Below are 20412 nucleotides of genomic sequence, written 5' to 3'. Positions count from 1 at the left end.
TTATTGTGGTTTTAAAAATGCAGTACCTATTTTGAGAAAAAACACTGCCAAAAATGTATCTAACATAAAAATGTGCTCCATATATAAAACAGCTATTTGCATTTGTCTCTGGGAAATTGTTTTTCACAACTTGCTTGTTTCTCATAACTTTCATTTAGACACATTACAGTATACTGTATATTGTTTTTGTTTGGAAGAAGCAATTAATTAGGATCCAAAAAGATTACATAGCTGATCTGCATTTCTTGTGATTATGCAGTCTTTAATTAAAATGATCCAGAGCAACAAATAATGCTAAGAAATATTACAGAATACTGCTTTAACCCCCAACAGTCATATTAAAATGCAAAACAAGAACCCCCCAAACTTTTTATTGAAGATCCTTCATTGATGTCTAGTGTAAATATAGTTTGCATCTAATTTGGATGTCCTTAGAGGTCATTTGTCAATAGATTTGTACACATGAAACCTGACCTGTTATATGTGCGCTTGGCAGCTGAAGGCATCTGTGTTGGTCCCATGTTTATATGTATCCGCATTGCTGAGAAAAATGATGTTTTAATATATGCAAATGAGCTTCTAGGAGCAATGGGGGCGTTGCTTTTACACCTAGAGGTTCTGCTCTCCCTCCAACTGCCACACCCTCTCCACTTTGATTGACACGGCCAGGCAATGAAAACATTACCCCATCAATCAAAGTGTAGAAGGCACAGCAGTTGCAGAGAGAGCAGAGCCTCTAGGTGTAACAGCAATGTCCCCATTGCTCCTAGAGGCTCATCTGCATTTTTTTAAGACTTCACTTTTCTCAGTAATGTGGACACATATGAACATGGGATCAACACAGATGCCTTCAGCTGCCAAGCACACATGTAACAGGTCAGCCAGTGGCATAGGTACAAATCTGCTGACAGATGCCCTATAATGCCTTTCAGTCTCTTAATGACTGCCGATTTCATTATTCACATGGAAGGCGTTATCAGTGATTGATAGCTTTATTTGTGTAAATACATATTTAAACTGCGCTGATGAGCAATTATTGGGAAGGAAGCGTTTGTTACGGTCCTCTCGGCAGGAGAGGGTGAAACCGCCGTTTAGAAGAACTTCCCCCCCCCCCCCCAAAAAAAAAACGAGACCAAGCTCTGTGTTGAGGGTAAATCAGAATCACCTTTACTGAGGGCTACCCACCCATATTTATGCAGGTCCCCATCTGGTGGACACTCCCCTAGGGGACCAGATGGAAGACTGTGACACAGGACAGATATGCAGAAATTCAGGACACAATACATCCCCACAATGCATCATGGTTTCCTCCTCTCTGCCCTGGAGACACCCGAGGAGCAATTCAATTATCTCTCAGGACAAAGGGAAATCGCCAATACACATGTGGGGACAACAGGACAGAAATCACCATTTAAACATACAATGTCACAACCCTTACAGTAAACAGAGACATTTAGCATATCCCCAGATAGCTCAAGTCTGAGTGCATATTATTAAGTGAATGGCACTCAGACTACATGAATACAGTAGAATCGCCATGGAGCCAAAGTCTTTAATTTCATGAACAGGTTCCATGGCATAGCTATCTGGGTACCCTCACATAACATACAATACAATTCCAAAGACAGATGGTTCTGTCACAGCGTTCCTACCCAATAACTCCCTGTTCATCAGTGGAAGGATAGAGCTGCATTTGCATGCAGAGATCACCTCCACTGTACGGAGACAAGTGATGTCTGCTGCAGTCGCTCATCCTTATATAACTTCATTCTTTCTGTGCAGCAGAGTGCAGTTTAGACAGCACAATCAGCTGCCCAGAAATGATGATTGAGGTATTGTCTCAAAGATCATGGCACCTGATGAATAAACGTGTTTCTTGCTTATTGGGTTATCTGCTTCATATTACCGAATATAGGGAACAATCATTCCCGATAACACCTCCTTGTGAACAATGAGGTCAGAAAGAGCAGAGATCTAAATGTATAAATTACAAGTTTTACAAAGCTCCAGGAGTATATCACTCTGCTCAGATCCTTCTGCTCTGTAATGCGGTGCAGTACATTTTGTGGTGACAGGTCCTCTTTAAAGGACAGTAAAATTATTTACATTGCCTTCAGTTGGACATTACTTTTTACTTTTACGTCAGTATAGCCTTGCGAAGTCTTGTTACTTGCAGGATGAGATGTAGATTTTTTTTAGGCTGCTTTCGGGGAAAAAAAAGGTATTTAGGATTTAATTTATAAGGAAATGCTTAAAATTGAAAAAAAATATACAATTTGGGAAATGTATAAAGCTGAATGCACCAGAATTTGAACTCGATTTGTTTCAGATAAACTGATGCACTTGACATGCACCAGATTTATGTGTTTTAGATACTTTTTGCACCTTGGGGGTGTACCTAGGTGATAACAGCTGATGGCCAGGGGGCTACAGAAGTCAAGTTTTTGGTGAACAGTTCTAGGTTCTATGGTTTGTCTGCAATGTTTCACTTTTCAGTAAATGAGTCCATCCTAATTTTCAGATACATTATGGTGTAGCATGGAAAGGTCACTGTAATTTGAATCAATTAATGTCTTATTCGTCTTAAGCTTCCTTCACATTCACAGGGTTTACGATTCATGGTTACAAAACAACAGATTGCTTTTATTGCTGTTGCAAGTTATTTTTCTGTCACCTATCTTTTACTTTTAGGTCGAAACATTTTTAAGTAAATCAGCATAGATTAGCGTTTTATGGCCCTATAAGGTATATTTTAACAAACACATATTCCCTGTCCAAGGTTTCAGTTGCCATAGAAACTATCACATAATTTGCTGGGTAACATTTATGTGATGAGAAACATTAAAAATCATTCTTGACTTGCTGCAGAGGAAATCTTATATGTCACACAGAGACCTTCCGTGCAGCTGCTACATGGTGTATCTTAATTCACATTAGGTGGTACTCAATTTCCCCTGAAAAGTAATACGATTAAGCAATTTCTTATAATATCCTGCAACATAAAAAAATCATTGTAATTTGATTATGGCAAAGTCATCTGTTTGCTTGTGTGTTTTAGCACCGTAAATTCAGTTATCTTTCAGAAGGAGTTCTGCGAATGTATTTTTCAGTAGAATACATGATGAACCTAAAATAGATTTTGAGTTAAATAGAAATGTATGTATTATACAACACTGACATTTACATTGCTCTTGCAAAAGAAATATTTTATAGTTATTAATATATTTTATAATGTTATTATTGTTCTCAATAAGTCAATGGCTCAACAACTCAATTACTATCAACTTAAAGGGGTATCTGTTACCAGATTTCTACTAGAGATAATCAAAGTGAGCTTCGGGTTTTACATACATATCGCTTCGTTCAAAACTTGGCATTAATACTGTATGGAAATTCGTCCCTGTACAGTAATAGAATGTATAGGCTTTACTGAGCCGAAGTTAGTTATTCAAGTCGCAAGTGACTTCGTTGAATTACTCCAGGAATTGATTTTTAAAGTGGAACACCACTTTAAAACTTGAAACCATACATGGATTTAGTTCCTCTCTACGCAATGACAGAGTTTCATCCAATTTATCAGATGAGAAAATATAGTCCAAGAATGACTGACCAATGTGGATGACATTATAATCAAGTCTAGTGACAAGGGTGGGAATATTGAGATTCAGGACTGTGATGACTATTGTTGGAGACTGAACATTGTTTCATGCTATGTTATACATTGCTTGGTTTATTTCCCTGTATGCCTATGTATTTGAAGTATTGAGTCTGACCACTAGATGTCACTATACACAAATACTCTATCATAATGTTCTATGTGTTGACTATCTGTTATTGCATTTTCCTGTTATCTATGGTTGTTGTTCTTCTATATCTCCTGTGCTAACATGAGCATCATGCTCTCTGCTGTATGTCTCTTCAATACAAATGAATCCTAGTAAACTACAGCCATCCATATATGTCTGATTATTCTCTGCATCATCTGCACCAGCCAACAACTATTTCATTATGGTGAACTACTATTGGACAAAACAACATACTCACCCCTACTTGTTAACCCTTCTGAATAATATCTGCAGGAACTGAAAATAATCCGGAATCATGCAAAAAGGAGGAGTTTGAGTATATGTTTAATCCAGATCTTACTATAGCGACCTTCTTTGCATTTCCGAAATTGCATAAAAAAATGACACCTATCCCAGGGAGACTGATTGTCTCTGGGAATAACTGCCTTACAGAAGGAATAAGCTAATACATTGACATCATACTCAGACCTTCTGTTACAATCTTTCTTTCATATATCAAAGACACCAATAATGTGATCACTAGGATCAGTGACATCACCAAGTACCTTACTTGCTTATCTAAATGTTGAATCCCTTTATAACAATCATGACTTGGGACTTAGAGCTGTCTCCTTTATAGATACAAAGAGTGTATCTTTTCAGACACATAATAGATTTTTACTCACTTTACTCCACTTCATACTCACACACAATTTATTTCTGTTTCAAGGACCATTTTATCATCAAGAACGCTGAACTGCAATGGGCACGGCATGTGCACCTACATATGCAAACTTCTTTTTAAGGTGGTGGGAAGATAAATATGTTTTTTCAGACGATTTCTGTTTCTTCACAAGTCATATATTATTTTGGGGAAGATATATCGATAACATTCTGATATTCTGGGATGGAGAAAGACAGATTTTCTTGGATTTTGTGGCATCACTCGATAATAATGACATAGGGATGCACTTCACACATGAAATGCAGGATAAATAAATCTGTTTCCCCAAGAATCCTAGTGGCCGGGTCCATATGGATATCTATAGGAAACCGACGACGACCAACCGTTTCCTGCATTGGGATAGTTGGCACCCTAATCCCTTGAAAAAGGGTATACCAATTGGCCAATATCTGTGGGCTAGCAGAAATTTTGCCACAGGGGAGGACTTCCAAAAATAATGTAACAACTTATACTATAACTTTATGATTAACTTTTATTAAGTCTTTCTGTGAGGGAGATGGGAAAAACAGCAATACTGCCACTTAGTTTTTACGTTATAAATTTTATGGTGTTCATTTTTCTGTATAAATAACATAATATCTTTATTCTCTGGGTCAGTACGATTACAGCGATACCAAATACAATTTTTTTTTCTGTTTTACTACTTTTGTTTAATAAAACCACTTTTTTGTTAAAAGGAATAAAATCTTTTTTCATCGCTGCTTCTCAAGACCCATAACTTTTTTATTTTTCTTTCTTTTTTGTTATCGCTTGTTTTTTGTGGGACGACTTGTAGCTTTAATTGGTATAATTTTTGACTAAATTATACTTTTTTATTGCATGATATTAAGTTTTTTCAGTGGCAACTAAGTATAAATTAGCAATTCTGCGATCGCATTTTGAGGGTGCCGATGGGAGACAGAGGGAGACTGCTCGATGACTGCTGCTCATCGGAGCCCATGCATTCTAATACTATACAGAGATGGATCACTGTACAGTGTTAATGGGAAGTTTTGAATGAACAGATGTAACATCTGAAGCTCGCTTCGCTCATCTCTTATCTCTAATCTATAAAAGTGGTGGAAACATCTAAACATCCTGTGTGCCAGTGTGTGGGTACTAGTGCCACTGATACCATCAAGCACAAAGTTATGCTCTGTTCACGCTGCATTTGCTTCATGCATTCAACATATACACTGTAAAAATCTCACATCATATGAGGCAAATGTATAGCACCAACCTATACAACTGTATGCCATACACAATTACATATTTCTGTCATGGCCTTCTATACTAAAAGTCTGTGCGGTATAGAGTTTGTCACAAGATATTTTTGTATTAAAAACCTTAGTCAATTACAGTATGTTTTCTGATACGTTAAGATACTCTTTTAGCATGTCGGGTCCATAGAAGTTTGAACATAGTCTGTAATATTTAATTTATAGATGACCCCATGCAAACTGATGCCCTCTTCACGGAGTTATGCTTCCTTAAGTGGCCTCCCTCCTGAAGACGCAGATACAGTTTTGCGTGAGGGGTTTTGTTTAATTTCTATATTTTAGAAGCAAATAGGAACCCAAATCCCAACTAAAATGAGATCATTGAATTGAGAAAAATTAGAAGGCTATTCTAATATGTAATTTTTTTTAGTGGTGTTTTTCTGTGCCTTTGCTTTTTTCTGTGGTGTTTGCACCTGCATTTTTTGCAGTAAAAATGCTAGCTGCATGTCTGAGGGAAATAGGAAACACAGAACACGCAAGTACTTTTTGTTTTTCTTGATTCCTTTAAAAGCACAACATGCTTTTAGCTGTGACAATGTCCCAGCACTTTCTTTATAGAGGAATAAATCATCAAGAGAATGCTTGTGATAAGACACACAGGGTCAGATTCACTAATACTGTCTAAAAGTGTGACAATGTAAACTTAGGCTGTACCAGATTTATTATAGCAACTGACACAGGATAATAAATCTGTATTAGTAAGTTTACATGAATAAAAGTTTATTAAAGGCTTAATTATACTCCAAAAATACACCAAAATGTAAGCACATTTTTTTGAGCAAATACACACTAGACCACTCCTCCCTGCCAGAAAAAAACATAAAATGGCACATTGCTCAATACAGTGCAAGGCATATTCTCTAAGTTTGTTTGTTTTTTAGCACAAAAAACACCATAAAAAGGCACAAATTCAGTAGTAAATCAGTCCCTCTGTTCGCACAAAATGCCCAAAAAGTGCCACAAATATCAAAGTGCAAATAACAATTACTTCATTTACTTATGAGTAAAAAACACTGGTGTCCAATTTAAGTTTGTAAGGACCCTAACTAACAAAAACTGTAAAAAAAAAACTACTGCACAACCAATTTGTGATGCCATGGTTGTCCTTTGCGATAATGCAGACTTTCATATATGGTGATCCTGGCGTACATCTCTCTGTCTCCTCCTCCTCCTTGGCGTGCATCCTCTGTCTCTTCAAATCTCTTTCTGAGATTTGAAGTATAAACCATCCAGCTTCTTGAAGTCCCACTTTTTTGCCCCCTTACCAATAATTGCACACATGGGGCACTCCTTTGTCTAGCAGACATAGCAAACACTTTAACAACACACAATCAACGGTCTTGTAAGAAAGAAGACAAAAAAACAACAGTGTTGTCAGACAAAAAACAACAACAGTGCTGTCAGACAAAAAACAAGAGTGCTGTCAGACAAAAAACAAGAGTGCTGTCAGACAAAAAACAACAGTGCTGTCAGACCAAAAACAGTGCTGTCAGACCAAAAACAATAGTGCTGTCAGACTAAAAACAGCAGTATTGTCAGACCAAAAACAGTGCTGTCAGACCAAAAACAATAGTGCTGTCAGACTAAAAACAGCAGTACTGTCAGACCAAAAACAGTGCTGTCAGACAAAAAACAGCAGTACTGTCAGACCAAAAACAGTGCTGTCAGACAAAAAAAACAGTGCTGTCAGACCAAAACAGTGCTATCAGACAAAAAAACAACAGTGCTATCAGCCAATGAAAAGTCTGCAGAACATCAGTATGTGAAGTAAGGATCGTGGAACTTTTATTACATTACCATCATGTAAAATAGGCTTTTTATCTTTACTCCTTCTAGGTGTTCTTTTTTCATTTTCCAGATTTAGAGACAAACACAAACTATATGAGCTGTACTCCTCTCTTCTCAGCACATTACTTCCCATTGATTGCTAACAAGCAATACCATTCTACCTTAATTTACACGACAACCATTGTGACACATAGTCGTCATTATTTATAGGGATTATTCTGCTCTGCTTATTATTCTGGGAAAATATGAACATCACTGCATGGAATATCATAAGTGAACCTGGTCTGAGAGTGCAAGCAGTTTCCATGACAAAAGATCTTTGGTCGGTAAGGGTGCTGGAATGGGTTGTTTAATGAGCGTTCTCTCTGTTGGAGACACATTTCACAATGATGTATTCTAATGTGTGTGTTATTGGTAATTGATAACATGTGTAGGCACAATGCAGTCACTCTCAGCATATACAGTAGCTACCATTTATGTAATCAACCAGAATAATTCAATGGAAAAAAGTGGGGACGAAGAAGCATTTATAAGTCACTTGTATCGTTAGTCATCATCCTGAAACTATTTTACTATATGTTTATAGGGGAGAGTGGCATGTTGCTCACATTCCAGTAGCCTGTGGTTTCCTGCTCCCTGTCTACTGGCTTTTTTGTAAAAAGACTCTAAGCACACCACCTTTAAAAAATGAAAATCAGACATCATATAGTACATGACAATACCTTTCTAAACAGCGCTGTAAATTACATGGGTCCAGAGATCTCTAGGTTAACTGCTCCAATTGCTCTGCTAGCCTGGCAGATCAGTGGGTGTGTCCTTTCTGCTGCAGCTCTCTCCTTGTAAGATCCAGGTTGCATTTTGGCAATTCTCAGGAGCATGCTTAAAGGGGTTTTTCCATCTTGTTGTTTAGGCTCTTATCGATTGGGGTAAAGTCCTTTGCTTGCGGTGGTGGCTGGGGTTGCAGGAGCGCGCACATCCATGCATATGTGGCAGCTGCTGTCCTGGCTCTGGAGCCTATCATGTTTGAATAGGAAAACTCCAGGGCATGTGCAGTAACCTAGTACAGGGGGTATCTGCAAATGGTTTGTTCCTATTGTAATGTACTCTTATGCTAGGCTATCTACACTCAGCATGACCTGGCAAGTGGTTGTCAGGGACAGGGTTAACCACTGTGTTCCTCCCCTCTTAGAAGGAGTGGGCTGGTCTGACTTCTTTTCTAGAGGAGGGAATTCTAGTTTATTGAGTGAGAAGGGAGGAAGTAGGTTAATGTGCTCCTTCTGCTTAGTCCTCAGGATCCAGAGACTAACAGTTCTCCTTGGAAGATACTACTTCTACAGAAAGAGAGAGAGAAGGGAAGATCAAGAGCTCAGCACCTGCATGACTAAAGCATAGGAGTCAGCAAGGTAACCTGTGACCACAGCTAACAAAGCTTTGCTGCTTGTGAGGAATTACGGTTAAAGGGAACCTGTCACCAAAAAAACGGATACTAAACTGTTAATAGTACCTTATAGTGCTGCAGAGTAGTTTCCTAATGCACTCTGATTGCTTAGCCGCATCTAGCCTCCTGGAGAAATCGTTGTTTTATTCAGCCGCTGCCCCCTGCTTCAAGTCAGGTTTGAAGTCAAGGGGGCAGCCGCCTAGGCGTCTCCAATGCTGCTCTCCCCGCCTCTCGCCGCCTTTATTGACACGCCGGATCTCAGTGCCGGGACCGCGCTCCCAGCCCGCATGCGCAGTAAAGGGCTGCTGTAGCGCGATCCCGGCTCCGGCTTGTACACTCAGCCGGCTCCAGTTTCTACTGCGCATGCGCCCGCCAGCCTTACATACTAGCACAGTTACAGAAGATTCCGGGCGCATGCGCAGTAGCGAAACTGAAGCCGGCTGAGTGTACGAGCCGGAGTCGGGATCGCGCTACAGCAGCCCTTTACTGCGCATGCGGGCTGGGAGAGAGAGATTATTGTTGGATGTGCTAGAATCCTTATCTTGCAGTCACGTAAAAAGAGACGCTTATTCCTTTTCCTCTGGTCTGGATTCCTGACACCTACCACACCATACGCTGGCCATCGCACTGCTATACCTTCTTCGAGGCATCTATACACCCCCATTTGTTGGTGTGTTGTTGCACTAGAAGCAGGCTACATTTGGCATAATTTTTCATTTTAAATAAAGAATAATATGCATCAGATAATCATTTTCATTACCTTTTTTGCTCTTGCAAAATACAGTACATGCCATAACTATTCTGCTACAAAACCTTACTTGATTTCAACCAAACAGCAGTGGTTGCTAAGATATGTCATTTATCAGACCCTTGCCAAGCACCTATCCCTCTCACGTTCTTCCACATAAATTAACCCCTTAGTGACCAAGCCTGTTTGGGCCTTTATGAACAAGCGTTTTTCTTCCTTTTTTCATGGTATCGTTCCAAGAGCTATAACTTTTTTATTTTTTCGTCTATATAGCTTTATGAGGGCTTGTTTTTTACGGGACAAGTTGTAGTTTTTAATGGCCCCATTTTGGGGTACACATAACTTTCTGATTAACTTTTATTAACTCTTTCTGGGAGGGAGATGGGGAAAAATAGCAATACTGCCACTGCGTTTTTACAATTATATATTTTACGGTACAAATAACATAATATCTTTATTCTCTGGGTCAGTACGATTACAGTGATACTAAATACTTATAATTTTTTTTACGTTTTGCAACTTTTTTTTCCAATAAAACCCCTTTTATTAACCCAAAAAATGATTTTGCATTGTCACTTCACAAGATCCATGACTTTTTTTTTTCTTTTTCAATGGAGTTGTGTGAGGGCTAGATTTTTGAGGGACAACTTGTATTTTTCATTGGTATCATTTTGGAGTAAATGGCGCTTTTTGATCGCCTGTTATTACGTTTTGTTAGGTGGAAACTAAGAATAAATTAGAAAGTCAGTTTTTTTTTTTTTTTTTTTTGTTTTACGGCGTTCACCATAGGGGATAATTAATGTAATATTTATGTAGTCCGGGTCGTTACGGACGCGGCAATACCAAACATATGGGGGATATTTTCTTTTTGCAATTTTTTTCATTGAAAAGCGTATTTTCAATGGGAAAAAAAGCACATTTTTTATTTTATGGAATTTCTTTAATTTAATAAATGTGTATTTTTTTTCTATTTTTTTTTACTACTTAAAAGTCCCACAAGGGGACTATAATATACAGTATTTTGATTGCTTTTAAAATGTAATGCATTATATCTATAAGGCATTACATTTCAATAGCAATGCTATTCAAACATTGACCAGCAGGCTGCACCAGAGAGGCACAGCCTGCTGGAGAGAACTGAAGACAGGCTTGGGGCCCTGAACGGAAGCAAGGTAAGCTTCCGAACACATCAGCACCCCGCAATCGCATTTTCGGGGTGCTGATGGGAGACAGAGGGAGTCCGCTCCCTCTGTCACCACTTTACATGCAGCGGGCACCATTGCGCCCGGCATGTAAAGGGTTAAACAGCCCGGATAGGCACTTCTGCCGCTCCGGGCTGTTAGAGCAGGGCCCTGGCTCTCATGTGAGAGCCAGGTCCGCGCTCCCCGCTGCACGGGGGAGCTGTGCAGCGCTTAGACCGGGCCGCCGTAAAAACGCGGCGGCCCAGCCTAAGGCCCCTTAGTGACCACCGTAAAAACACGTATGGGTGGTCGCTAAGGGGTTAAAGGCAATCTATCACCAGTGACCTCCCTATCCACATAGCTGTGATTCACCTGATTAAGGGCTCATTCACACGACTGTGGTTTTGGTTCCGCATCCGAGCCGCATTTTTTGCTGCTCGGGTGCGGACTTATTCACTTCAATGTGGCCGCAAAAGATGCGGACAGCACTCCGTTGCTCCATTCCGTGGCTCCGCAAAAATGATAGATCATCGCAGGACCAGCCAATGGCAGAAAGATCTGGCCTATGCAGCATCAGCTACTGATATTCTGCTTATACGGAGCTGTGATTGTTCACATCAGCAAAGAACGATGGATAGATTAGTGTTGAGCGCGAATATTCGAATATCAAATTTTTTGTGCGAATATCAGCACTTCGGTAATTCGCAAATATTTTGAATATAGCGCTATAAATTCGTTATTTCGAATATTCTTTATTTTTATTTTTTATTGTTAGATTTTTTTCTTTCCCATTTCCCAAAAGTAGTTCTTACCTGTTCTGAGGATTCCTGGCTTCCTGGCTGCTCCAGTCAGTGCCCGTTGCCGCTTCTGCCGACTTCCGTGCTCATGGAGTGTCCCCATCCCCATGGGAACGCCTCCGTACTAGAATGTACTGTCGGATGTAAGAATTAAGTTGAAATCGCAATGCGATTAATATAACTTGAAGTAATAGCATTGCGATTTCAACTTAGAGCTGGGTTTCTAATAGGTCAGCTTGCTAGAATTAACGAAGTTATCGAATATGGAATATAGCAGTGCTAAGTTGAAATCGCAATGCGATTACTTCAAGTTATATTAATGGCATTGCGATTTCAATTTAGCACTGCTATATTCCATATTCGTTAACTTCGTCAATTCTATCAAGCTGACCCATTAGAAACACAGCTCTAAGTTGAAATCGCAATGCGATTAATATAACTTGAAGTAATCGCATTGTGATTTAAACTTAGACTTGGTTTACTATGGTTGGCTTGGTAGAATTAGCGAAGATGAGGAATATGACGAATGTATTTGTCATATTCCTCAAAACGAAGATAACAAAATATTCTCCATCTTCGTTTTAGCTCCATATTCGTCAACTTTGCTAATTCTAGCAATCAAATAGGAAAGTTGACTATAGAGACAGCTGTGTTTAATTCACTATACGATTTATATTACTTTGCTTTTTTTTTTATAAATAGAATAATTATAATACTTGATAATTATTATAATTATTCTATTTATAAAAAAAAAGCTAAGTAATATAATCGCATAGCTGTCTCTATAGTCAACTTTCCTATTTGATTGCTCGAATTAGCGAAGCTGACGAATATGGAGCTAAAACGAAGATGGAGAATATTTTGTTATCTTCATTTTAAGGAATAAGACGAATACATTTGTCGTATTCCTCATCTTCGCTAATTCTAGATATCAAACCAATAGGAAAGTTGCCTTAAGTTAAAATCGCAATACGCGATTATTTAAATTGCATATTAATTGCGATAACTAGAATAATGACGAATATGAGAATTTCGTCAAAATCAAATATGGCACCTCCCGCTCATCACTAGGATAGATAATAGATAATGGTGCTGGACGGAATTCCGGCAGTGTCTGGTAGTGACTGATCCAGCAGGCTGTTGATGACATAAATAGAAAAAAAAAAAAAAGTTTTCTATGAGTTTAAAAAAAAGACACCTTCCTGTGCCCCCAGTAGAGTTTCTGTGCAGATTTTGCATGTGCTTCGCAGCCAAAGCAGAAGTGGATGGAAGGACCAGCGCTCACAGCCAGAGGGATAAGGGTATTTTTACACTTGCTTTCTGAAGATCCGGGAGGTGGTTCCATTGCTGGAATTGCCTGCCGGATCCGGAAATCCATGTGAAAATGGATAGAATTTGTAGACGGATCCGCATTGAAACACCGGATCCATCTCTCATCTGGAAAAAATGGATCTGGTATTTATTTATTTTTTGCATTTTTAAAGGTCTGCGCATGAGCAGACCGGAAAACTGGATCTGTTTTGCGGGAAAACTTGGTGCCAGAACCGGCATTAATGCATTTAAATGGAAAATAATGCCGGATCCGACATTCCAGCAAGTGTTCCAGAATTTTGGACGGAGAGAATACAGCAGCATGCTGCAGTATTTTCTCCGGCCAAATACCGTAAGAGTGACTGAACTGAAGACATCCTGATTAGAGTTGAGCGAACACCTGGATGTTCGGGTTCGAGAAGTTCGGCCGAACATCCCGGAAATGTTCGGGTTCGGGATCCGAACCCGATCCGAACTTCGTCCCGAACCCGAACCCCATTAAAGTCAATGGGGACCCGAACTTTTCGGCACTAAAACGGCTGTAAAACAGCCCAGGAAAGGGCTAGAGGGCTGCAAAAGGCAGCAACATGTAGGTAAATCCCCTGCAAACAAATGTGGATAGGGAAATTAATTAAAATAAAAATTAAATAAATAAAAATTAACCAAAATCAATTGGAGAGAGGTTCCATAGCAGAGAATCTGGCTTCCCGTCACCCACCACTGGAACAGTCCATTCTCAGATATTTAGGCCCCGGCACCCAGGCAGAGGAGAGAGGTCCCGTAACAGACAATCTGGCTTCATGTCAGCAGAGAATCAGTCTTCATGTCATAGCAGAGAATCAGGCTTCACGTCACCCACCACTGTAAGAGTCCATTTTCATAAATTTAGGCCCAGCACCCAGGCAGAGGAGAGAGGTCCCGTAACAGACAATCTGGCTTCATGTCAGCAGAGAATCAGTCTTCATATCATAGCAGAGAATCTGGCTTCCCGTTACCCACCACTGGAACAGTCCATTCTCAGATATTTAGGCCCCGGCACCCAGGCAGAGGAGAGAGGTCCCGTAACAGACAATCTGGCTTCATGTCAGCAGAGAATCAGTCTTCATATCATAGCAGAGAATCAGGCTTCACGTCAGCCACCACTGCAACAGTCCATTGTCATAAATTCAGGCCCAGCACCCAGGCAGAGGAGAGAGGTCCCGTAACAGACAATCTGGCTTCATGTCAGCAGAGAATCAGTCTGCATGTCATAGCAGAGAATGAGGCTTCACGTCACCCACCACTGCAACAGTCCATTTTCATAAATTTAGGCCCAGCACCCAGGCAGAGGAGAGAGGTCCCGTAACAGAGGATCTGGCTTCATGTCACCATAGAATCAGTCTGCATGTCATAGCAGAGAATCAGGCTTCACGTCACCCACCACTGCAACAGTCCATTTTCATAAATTTAGGCCCAGCACCCAGGCAGAGGAGAGAGGTCCCGTAACAGAGGATCTGGCTTCATGTCACCAGAGAATCAGTCTGCATGTCATAGCAGAGAATCAGGCTTCACGTCAGCCACCAATGCAACAGTCCATTGTCAGATATTTAGGCCCAGCACCCAGGCAGAGGAGAGAGGTCCCGTAACAGAGGATCTGGCTTAATGTCAGCAGAGAATCAGTCTTCATGTCATAGCAGAGAATCAGGCTTCACGTCACCCACCACTGTAAGAGTCCATTTTCATAAATTTAGGCCCAGCACCCAGGCAGAGGAGAGAGGTCCCGTAACAGACGATCTGGCTTCATGTCAGCAGAGAATCAGTCTGCATGTCATAGCAGAGAATGAGGCTTCACGTCACCCACCACTGCAACAGTCCATTTTCATAAATCTGGGCCAAGCACCCAGGCAGAGGAGAGAGGTCCCGCAACAGAGGATCTGGCTTCATGTCAGCAGAGAATCAGTCTGCATGTCATAGCAGAGAATCAGGCTTCACGTCAGCCACCACTGCAACAGTCCATTGTCATAAATTCAGGCCCAGCACCCAGGCAGAGGAGAGAGGTCCCGTAACAGACAATCTGGCTTCATGTCACCAGAGAATCAGTCTGCATGTCATAGCAGAGAATGAGGCTTCACGTCAGCCACCACTGCAACAATCCATTGGCATATATTTAGGCCTAGCACACAGGCAGAGGAGAGGTTCATTCAACTTTGGGTAGCCTTGCAATATAATGGTAAAATGAAAATAAAAATAGGATTGAATGAGGAAGTGCCCTGGAGTCCAATAATATATGGTTATGGGGAGGTAGTTAATGTCTAATCTGGACAAGGGACGGACAGGTCCTGTGGGATCCATGCCTGGTTCATTTTTATGAACGTCAGCTTGTCCACATTGGCTGTAGACAGGCGGCTGCGTTTGTCTGTAATGACGCCCCCTGCCGTGCTGAATACACGTTCAGACAAAACGCTGGCTGCCGGGCAGGCCAGCACCTCCAAGGCATAAAAGGCTAGCTCTGGCCACGTGGACAATTTAGAGACCCAGAAGTTGAATGGGGCCGAACCATCAGTCAGTACGTGGAGGGGTGTGCACACGTACTGTTCCACCATGTTAGTGAAATGTTGCCTCCTGCTAACACGTTGCGTATCAGGTGGTGGTGCAGTTAGCTGTGGCGTGTTGACAAAAGTTTTCCACATCTCTGCCATGCTAACCCTGCCCTCAGAGGAGCTGGCCGTGACACAGCTGCCTTGGCGACCTCTTGCTCCTCCTCTGCCTTGGCCTTGGGCTTCCACTTGTTCCCCTGTGACATTTGGGAATGCTCTCAGTAGCGCGTCTACCAACGTGCGCTTGTACTCGCGCATCTTCCTATCACGCTCCAGTGCAGGAAGTAAAGTGGGCACATTGTCTTTGTAGCGTGGATCCAGCAGGGTGGCAACCCAGTAGTCCGCACAGGTTAAAATGTGGGCAACTCTGCTGTCGTTGCGCAGGCACTGCAGCATGTAGTCGCTCATGTGTGCCAGGCTGCCCAGGGGTAAGGACAAGCTGTCCTCTGTGGGAGGCGTATCGTCATCGTCCTGCCTTTCCCCCCAGCCACGCACCAGTGATGGACCCGAGCTGCGTTGGGTGCCACCCCGCTGTGACCATGCTTCATCCTCATCCTCCTCCACCTCCTCCTCATCCTCGTCCTCCTCGTCCTCCAGTAGTGGGCCCTGGCTGGCCACATTTGTACCTGGCCTCTGCTGTTGCCAAAAACCTCCCTCTGAGTCACTTCGAAGAGACTGGCCTGAAAGTGCTAAAAATGACCCCTCTTCCTCCTCCTCCTCCTCCTCCTCCTGGGCCACCTCCTCTTCCATCATCGCCCTAAGTGTTTTCTCAAGGAGACATAGAAGTGGTATTGTAACGCTGATAACGGTGTCATCGCCACTGGCCATGTTGGTGGAGTACTCGAAACAGCGCAACAGGGCACACAGGTCTCGCATGGAGGCCCAGTCATTGGTGGTGAAGTGGTGCTGTTCTGTAGTGCGACTGACCCGTGCGTGCTGCAGCTGAAACTCCACTATGGCCTGCTGCTGCTCGCACAGTCTGTCCAGCATGTGCAAGGTGGAGTTCCACCTGGTGGGCACGTCGCATATGAGGCGGTGAGCGGGAAGGCCGAAGTTACGCTGTAGCGCAGACAGGCGAGCAGCGGCAGGATGTGAACGCCGGAAGCGCGAACAGACGGCCCGCACTTTATGCAGCAGCTCTGACATGTCGGGGTAGTTGTGAATGAACTTCTGCACCACCAAATTCAGCACATGCGCCAAGCAAGGGATGTGCGTCAAATTGGCTAGTCCCAGAGCTGCAACGAGATTTCGCCCATTATCACACACCACCAGGCCGGGCTTGAGGCTCACCGGCAGCAACCACTCGTCGGTCTGTTGTTCAATACCCCGCCACAACTCCTGTGCGGTGTGGGGCCTGTCCCCCAAACATATGAGTTTCAGAATGGCCTGCTGACGTTTACCCCGGGCTGTGCTGAAGTTGGTGGTGAAGGTGTGTGGCTGACTGGATGAGCAGGTGGAAGAAGAGGAGGAGGAAGCCGAGAAGGAGGAGGTGGCAACAGGAGGCAAAGAATGTTGCCCTGCGATCCTTGGCGGCGGAAGGACGTGCGCCAAACAGCTCTCCGCCTGGGGCCCAGCTGCCACTACATTTACCCAGTGTGCAGTTAGGGAGATATAGCGTCCCTGGCCGTGCTTACTGGTCCACGTATCTGTGGTTAGGTGGACCTTGCTACAGATGGCGTTGCGCAGTGCACACTTGATTTTATCGGATACTTGGTTGTGCAGGGAAGGCACGGCTCTCTTGGAGAAGTAGTGCCGGCTGGGAACAACATACTGTGGGACAGCAAGCGACATGAGCTGTTTGAAGCTGTCTGTGTCCACCAGCCTAAATGACAGCATTTCATAGGCCAGTAGTTTAGAAATGCTGGCATTCAGGGCCAGGGATCGAGGGTGGCTAGGTGGGAATTTACGCTTTCTATCAAATGTTTGTGAGATGGAGAGCTGAACGCTGGCGTGTGACATGGTTGAGACGCTTGGTGACGGAGGTGGTGGTGGTGGTGTTGGTGGTACATCCCCTGTTTGCTGGGCGGCAGGTGCCAACGTTCCTCCAGAGGCGGAGGAAGAGGCCGAGGCGGCAGCAGCAGAATAGGCCGAGGCGGCAGCAGCAGAAGAGGTAGCAGGGGGAGCCTGAGTGACTTCCTTGGTTTTAAGGTGTTTACTCCACTGCAGTTCATGCTTTGCATGCAGGTGCCTGGTCATGCAGGTTGTGCTCAGGTTCAGAACGTTAATGCCTCGCTTCAGGCTCTGATGGCACAGCGTGCAAACCACTCGGGTCTTGTCGTCAGCACATTGTTTGAAGAAGTGCCATGCCAGGGAACTCCTTGAAGCTGCCTTTGGGGTGCTCGGTCCCAGATGGCGGCGGTCAGTAGCAGGCGGAGTCTCTTGGCGGCGGGTGTTCTGCTTTTGCCCACTGCTCCCTCTTTTGCTACGCTGTTGGCTCGGTCTCACCACTGCCTCTTCCTCCGAACTGTGAAAGTCAGTGGCACGACCTTCATTCCATGTGGGGTCTAGGACCTCATCGTCCCCTGCATCGTCTTCCACCCAGTCTTGATCCCTGACCTCCTGTTCAGTCTGCACACTGCAGAAAGACGCAGCAGTTGGCACCTGTGTTTCGTCATCATCAGAGACATGCTGAGGTGGTATTCCCATGTCCTCATCATCAGGAAACATAAGTGGTTGTGCGTCAGTGCATTCTATGTCTTTCACCGCTGGGGAAGGGCTAGGTGGATGCCCTTGGGAAACCCTGCCAGCGGAGTCTTCAAACAGCATAAGAGACTGCTGCATAACTTGAGGCTGAGACAGTTTCCCTGGTATGCATGGGGGTGATGTGACAGACTGATGGGGTTGGTTTTCAGGCGCCATCTGTGCGCTTTCTGCAGAAGACTGGGTGGGAGATAATGTGAACGTGCTGGATCCACTGTCGGCCACCCAATTGACTAATGCCTGTACCTGCTCAGGCCTTACCATCCTTAGAACGGCATTGGGCCCCACCATATATCGCTGTAAATTCTGGCGGCTACTGGGACCTGAGGTAGTTGGTACACTAGGACGTGTGGATGTGGCAGAACGGCCACGTCCTCTCCCAGCACCAGAGGGTCCACTAACACCACCACGACCATGTCCACGTCCGCGTCCCTTACTAGATGTTTTTCTCATTGTTATGGTTCACCACAACAACAAATATATTATTTGGCCCAATGTATTGTATTCAAATTCAGCGGGATATAAATTTGAGGCCTAGTATTTAGGCGCTGGGTGACCGGTATGGATTTAGTGACAGAATTAGACTTGGAAATGCACAGAAGCGTGTGTGTGAAGTTATTCTGAATGACCCTATGTGCACCTTGAATATTATATACCCTTTTTGGGATAGATTTCAAATAGCTCTGATATAGCAGGAACCACTAAATTATGAAATTGCTAAATTGGGAATTGTATTTCAACCCAGAACAAAAAATGTGCTTTGACGGACACTAAATATCTTGCCCAGCAACAACAGTACAGCGGTAACGAGAGATTTAGCAGGATATAAATTTGAGGCCTAGTATTTAGGCGCTGGGTGACAGGTATGGGTTTAGTGACAGAATTAGACTTGGAAATACACAGTAGCGGGTGTGTGTGAAGTTATTCTGAATGACCCAATGTGCACCTTGAATATTATATACCCTTTTAGGGATAGATTTCAAATAGCTCTGATATAGCAGAAACCACTAAATTATGAAATTGCTAAATTGGGAATTGTATTTCAACCCAGAACAAAAAATGTGCTTTGACGGACACTAAATATCTTGCCCAGCAACAACAGTACAGCGGTAACGAGAGATTTAGCAGGATATAAATTTGAGGCCTAGTATTTAGGCGCTGGGTGACAGGTATGGGTTTAGTGACAGAATTAGACTTGAAAATACACAGTAGCGGGTGTGTGTGAAGTTATTCTGAATGACCCAATGTGCACCTTGAATATTATATACCCTTTTAGGGATAGATTTCAAATAGCTCTGATATAGCAGAAACCACTAAATTATGAAATTGCTAAATTGGGAATTGTACTTCAACCCAGAACAAAAAATGTGCTTTGACGGACACTAAATATCTTTCCAAGCAACAACAGTACAGCGGTAACGAGAGATTTAGCAGGATATAAATTTGAGGCCTAGTATTTAGGCGCTGGGTGACAGGTATGGGTTTAGTGACAGAATTAGACTTGGAAATACACAGTAGCGGGTGTGTGTGAAGTTATTCTGAATGACCCAATGTGCACCTTGAATATTATATACCCTTTTAGGGATAGATTTCAAATAGCTCTGATATAGCAGAAACCACTAAATTATGAAATTGCTAAATTGGGAATTGTACTTCAACCCAGAACAAAAAATGTGCTTTGACGGACACTAAATAACTTTCCCAGCTACAACAGGACAGCGGTAACGAGAGATTTAGCGGGATATAAATTTGAGGCCTAGTATTTAGGCGCTGGGTGACAGGTATGGGTTTAGTGACAGAATTAGACTTGGAAATACACAGTAGCGGGTGTGTGTGAAGTTATTCTGAATGACCCTATGTGCACCTTCAATATGATCTACCCTTTTAGGGATAGATTTCAAATAGCTCTGATATAGCAGAAACCACCAAATTATGAAATTGCTAAATTGGGAATTGTATTTCAACCCAGAAGAAAAAATGTGCTTTGACGGACACTAAATAACTTTCCCAGCTACAACAGGACAGCGGTAACGAGAGATTTAGCAGGATATAAATTTGAGGCCTAGTATTTAGGCGCTGGGTGA

This window comes from Bufo gargarizans, chromosome 4, assembly GCF_014858855.1.
Source record: "Bufo gargarizans isolate SCDJY-AF-19 chromosome 4, ASM1485885v1, whole genome shotgun sequence".
Classification (NCBI taxonomy): Eukaryota; Metazoa; Chordata; class Amphibia; order Anura; family Bufonidae; genus Bufo; species Bufo gargarizans.
The sequence above is the reverse complement of the archived record's forward strand: the minus strand, read 5'-3'. Positions refer to the sequence as shown.